Below are 6000 nucleotides of genomic sequence, written 5' to 3' on the forward strand. Positions count from 1 at the left end.
ATCCACACACACCCACACACTCAGTCACATCTATGGACAATGTAGCGTAGAAAATCCGCCTACCAGCATGTTTATTTGGATGGTGGGAGGAAACCGGAGAACCCGCAGGAAAGCCACATGAACACGGTGAGAACATGTGAAACTCCACACACACAGAAATCTGAGCTCAGGATCAAACCTAGGACAATGGAGCTGTAAGGTGGCAATGCTACCCACTGTGCCACCACGCCACCCCATTGGATGACCTTGATTTTTTTTTTTTAAATCAGTCCCAATAAAACAGAACATTTACTTGCAGTTCCTAGGAACAAAATCCTCTGATTGTGCTATTAGATTTCTGGTAATTCACACTCTCACATTCCAGATAAATCTTGGCTAATCCTTCTAAAGCATAAAGGCTTACTTGGTCTAGCATTTTGCTGTGATGTGTTAAATGTGATTTTTGATATAACCCAACATATTGTTTTATCATATCTTTCTACGTCAGATATGTAGGGCTGGATGATCAAACTCACATAGTCTTACGAAATCTAGAACCTTTTTTAAAGGTTTTTAAAAGGTTTTATATAGTCTCTTCCAAAAGACCTTTTTTATTTTTATTTTATTTTATTACTTTTTTTAACACAGCACTGCTGTTATGGTGTCATCATCTTAGAGCAAACCTAAATATCACAGTACATGTAGGGTACGATGGAATGTCTTCATGCATTATGGTATGATATTTCTGCCATGTGGCCAATAAAATCAGAAACCTGGTATATATTTTTAACATGTAACCTTTGTGTAATATTTACACTATGTGTATGTAATTAGAATAATTTTGGTAGTTTTGGTGTTATACCACAAGGTGTGACCTAAATGACAGCTGGTCCAGCAGCACTGCTATGAGAGTGTGGACTGTTGACTGTGTTTGGAAATGGCATTCTATGAATACTAATCATATTAAACTACACCCAAAAGCAGTATGTGGTAAATTGAACGTAAACAACATAACAGTTCCAGTACACCAAAGACACATGGATAATGTGAATCAAGTATGTGGTCTGAACAATTTTGGGGTGTACCGTATCCCATAAGGCAATGCAAAACTTGCTTCCAACTTCAACTCCAAGCTCATCTAATTCATCCTCAGCTGACAAGTGATGATCCTTAAAGTTATCTTTCTTTTATCATCATCTTTACTCTGGGTTGTGGTTGGTCCGGAGCCTATCCTGGGAACACTGGGAGCGAGGCAGGAATACACCCTGAATGAGACACCAGTCCATCGCAGGGCATGATGTACAAACACATTCACACATTCACACATTCATTTAGAGTAATTTAGAGTAGCCTTTCAATCCACTGGCATATTTTTGGGAGGTGGGAGAAAACAAGAAAACTCAGAGGAAGCCCATGTGGGCATGGGAAAAGCATGCACAGAAACACTACGCAAACAGTAATCCGAGCTCAGGATCGAACCAGGGACCCTGGAGTTGTATAAATTTATTACTATTAACCCTAGTATTAACCCTTTGTATGAATTTATTACTCTATTTATTTATGTATTTATTATTTGTTACTCTAGAAATAACACTTTCTGGAAATATTTAACTAATAACTTTAATGTTCTCTCTAATACTTAACTGCATCTGGGAACGCTCACAAAAATGAAGTAGTAGCCTAGATAGATAGATTGTGATCGTTGCCACAAGTGTACATCTGACTGACAGGAAGTCACAAAGCTGTAGCATTGAATGCCAATGATAATTCTCGCATATTCTGTAAACTACTACAATGAAGAGCCTAGTAGTATAGGGCACATACAGGTGCAGTATGCAGTATACACTGCCTGGCCAAGAAAAAGGTCGCTGTTTGGGTTTAAATAAGCAAATATTTAAGAGCCTATGATCGGATCATTACTGCAGTGATTAATATGTTTCAGCTGGCAACAATTCTTTTAACCCTAACTGATGCAGTGTGCAGCTTCTCATTTCTTACAGAACCATATCAGAAGACGTACCCCGTGGTCATGGAAAAGATGTTACTGTGTTTCAGAAAGGGCAAATTATTGGCTTGCAACAAGCAAAGAAAACAACTAAGGAGATCACTGAAATCACTGGAATTGGGTTAAGAACTGTCCAACGCATTATTAAAACCTGGAAGGATCGTGGTGAACTGTCAACTTTGCAGAAGAAATGTGGTCGGAAAAAAATCTTGAATGATCATTATCGGAGATCTTTAAAACGCTTGGTGATGTCACATCATAAAAAATTGACAGTAGAACTCATGACTAATGAGTTTAATAGTGAAAGTAAGAGCATTTCCACACTCACAATGTGACGAGAACTTACAGGATTGAAACTAAACAGCTTTGTGGCCACAAGAAAGCCACTTGTTAGTGAGGATAATCAGAAAAAAATGACTTCAATTTGCTAGGGAGCCTAAAGATTGGACTGTGGAGCAATGGAAAAAGGTCATGTGGTCTGATGAGTCCAGATTTATCCTATTCCAAAGCGATGGGGGCGTCAGGGTAAGAAGGGAAGCACATGACACGATGCACCCATCTTGCATAGTGCCTACTGTACAAACCTCTGGAGACAGTGTTATGATCTGGGATTGCTTCATTTGGTCAGGTCTAGGCTCAGCAGCATTATGCGGCAATAAAATGAAGTCAGCTGAGTACTGAATGTACTGAATGACCAGGTTATCCCATCAATGGATTTTTTCTTCCCTGACGGCACAGGCATATTCCAGTATGACAATGCCAAGATTCATCAGGCTCAAACTGTGAAAGAGTGGTTCAGGGAGCATGAGGAATCATTTTCACACATGAATTGGTCACCAAAGAGTCCTGACCTTAACCCAACTGAAAGTCTTTGGAATGTGCTAGAGAAGACTTTACAGAGTGGTTCAACTCTCACGTCCTCAGTACAAGATCTCAGCCAAAAATTAATGCAACTCTGGACGGAACTAAATGTTGTGACGTTATTTATTTTAAAATATAATTTTATCAGACAGGCCAGGGGTATACACAGTACACAATCTATCAAATATACCTTATAAGAATGCAAAAACATTATATATTACACAATGAGATGGATTTTTAAAGCTTTAGAGTTGCTGGAGGCACACAAGGTATCCAGATAATATAAGTCAATGGGTTTATAGACAAAAATTTACACTTAAGTATTAAAACTTAGCTAGAAAAATAAATAAAAAAGTGTTATGACATTGCATAAGGTTGTCGAAACAATGCCAGGATGAATGCGCACTGTAATCAAAGCTAAAGGCGGTGCAACCAAATATGAAAGGGTGCAACTTTTTTCTTGGCCAGTGTATTTGCATGCTATTTCAAACGCAATCAAGGAGCGCTTGTGTCTACAGTGGAGCTGTTGACTAACGCTCGCGCCGGATTTCCAAGCTGATAACAATTATCGCGAGAAAGACAGGCTACTTTTGGGTAAACAATCAGTTACGTTTTTTTTTTTTTTTTTAACGAACGAACGAACACACACACACACACACACACACCACCCCACCCCTACACACCTCCACTTTTCATATTAAGCCTCTAAATCTAGAAATTTCTGATAATTCAGTGCTAAAGATAACTCAAATCCGTCGACTAGCCATTAGCATATCCTATATCTGGAATGACTTGCGGGAGTCTTACAGTTTCTGTGAAGTCATTATGCTCCAATTAGGTACCTTAAATCTTTGTTTTTTAAAAGTAAAGGTACTTTATTTCCACATATCCAGGTGAAAGATACATATTAAGGGTACCACCTAGGCGACAAGGTAAGGAGGTAAGTACAGTTTTCTTCAGAAGATGACTCTTTCGCCACTTTCAGGAAGGAACCTGTGGTGTTGTGCTATTCTCACAGAGCAGCTCAGTGGCCTGAAGATGAATTGATTTATACTGATACTGACCTACAACTAAAAACAGGCGTTGACACGACGTCTCTTTGCTATCTGGGTGTACACACACACACACACACACACACACACACACACCCCATATGTACACTACCTCAGTATAAGTGGTGATTCAGAAGAAAATTACAAAAAGTAATAAAGTAATGGCACTGATTTCGCTTTACACATTCTTTCAATTATAGATCCGTTTTAATATAAAAGGTTCTTTGCGCTCCAAGGGTTCTACATAGAACCATTTTTTGGGGAAAAGGTTCTCTTGGCCAAGTACAGAACCCCAGGATTGTACATTGTAGGCTGCAGTAATATACTATAGTATATTAGTCCCTGAGATCAGTCGTTAAACAAGTTACTTTTCATGTTTTGAAGTGGAACAGAGGAGAACACACACACACACACACACACTAATGATAAGGAAACTGTACATCACTTGCGCACAGCTTTATTGGGTTTAACAGAAGGGAAGGGAAAAACAATAGGTTTTTAACTAATAAACAGGCCAACCGTGGACACTGTCCTGTCAGGTCAATATCTACCCCAGCCCTTCGGTTTGAGAGACCAGCACAGGGTAAATTAGAGATATGAGAAAGTCTGATAGAACCCAATAGAATTGTGTTAATAGTTCAAAAAAACTTTTTTTAGAGCAAAAAATAAATAAATAAATGCGCAGAGCACAAAATACAGAAATGAACGCTGAGTCGTGCATAAACATAGGAACTTCTACCACAACAAACAGCTGAAAATGACCGGAAGTGACCCTTACCTGTCAGAATGTGAGCCTCCAAAAGCCTTATTCACCTCATCCAAAACCCACAAAACGTCTTCATTTATCCAAAAAGACGCTCCTCGGTCATGTCAAGCACTATAGGGAGAAAAAGAAAACACACCTCAGACATTATCTACTGACTGTCGCGCGCGCTCTGATCTAGTAAATGACAATTCTAATGTCATTTTCGATGCTGTTTCCGTTTTAAAACGGATTACTTCATTAGCGCGAGCCTCCGCGACGCCGCTCCCTCGGTCTAAAGGCGATTTTCTCTCCACCTGACTTCACGTCATTCCGCCTGTATGTGTTTTAAAGCGCGCTCAAGCCGAATCCCGAACGGCTCCCTAATTGCTCCCATAGCGCACTAAGTAGGGCATACCGAGGCCAACACTTTATAGTCTGTGTAGTGCACTTATATAGGAAGTGGGGATCTATTTGGTAGTGACCTCGCGCGACAACCAGAGCTCTCTCTACACCATACCATAACATAAGATAATTAAAGCTGCAAGCAGCATTTTTGGGGGCCAAGCACCCAGACTCGGTGAGCCACACATTCACAGACACGCTACAATTGTTGCCTAAGCAATCACAGGAAAGCATTGTTTGGCCCATTAGGGACAAACCGTTTGGAATATTCAAAATTCTTTTGATAACTTTTGTGAAGCTTACTCTGTGATGATTGGAGAAAATTTATAGGAGGAGTAGCGGAAAAAAATAGTTTTAAACAAAATCCAAGATGGTCGACAGGAAGTAAACTTGAATTCCAGATGGTGGAGTGCATTCACTTCTGCATACTCCAGGGAATTATAGGAAAAATGAACTGTGAATTTATCACAAACTATAAGGAAAAATATAAGGAAAAAAATGAAAGTTGTTACAGTTCCTGACCACAAGGTGGAGCAGTCACAAAACCGCTTGGGTACATTCAGGGCATGGTCCTGAAGATACGTATCAAGTTTTGTGATGATCTGTAGATGCATTGCTGAGATACACCCTCACATCCTGTTTTTTTGCATTTGCCCGCGCGTCACAGGAGATCGGATTTGATAACTTGTTCAGACAGGTCTCAAGACGATGTGAGCTAAATGTGGTGAAGATTGGACAAAATTTGGAGGAGGAGTAGCAAAAATGGCAGTTAGATGTAAGTATTTTTGGCATGTTATTGTAAATTTTGACCAGTAGGTGGCACTAACATGAACTTTGTTGCATACCCTCAAGTTGCATTGCCTGCCAAGTTTTGTGTCGGTGTGCAAAGTCGTTGCTGAGATACAGCTTCACTTCCTGCTTGGCGACTTTGCCATCAGGTTTGTTGGCCCATTACA

At 39.8% G+C, this 6000-nt stretch overlaps 1 protein-coding gene across 2 annotated transcripts in view; it reads right to left on the reverse strand.

The window, feature by feature from the left end:
- Positions 1 to 5132, reverse strand: part of LOC113537739 (prolactin receptor) — a 36883-nt gene extending 31751 nt beyond the window's left edge. The window contains exons 1-2 of one of the 2 annotated variants that reach the window (XM_034300340.2): positions 4897 to 5132; positions 4676 to 4774 (exon numbers count right to left, since the gene is read on the reverse strand). The gene's annotated coding sequence lies outside the window, so the exon portion shown is untranslated. Of the gene's footprint in view, positions 1 to 4675 lie in introns of both variants that reach the window. The other variant, XM_034300341.2, reaches the window with a different exon arrangement.
- Positions 5133 to 6000: the final 868 nt, after the last annotated feature.

This window comes from Pangasianodon hypophthalmus, chromosome 26, assembly GCF_027358585.1.
Source record: "Pangasianodon hypophthalmus isolate fPanHyp1 chromosome 26, fPanHyp1.pri, whole genome shotgun sequence".
Lineage (NCBI taxonomy): Eukaryota > Metazoa > Chordata > Actinopteri > Siluriformes > Pangasiidae > Pangasianodon > Pangasianodon hypophthalmus.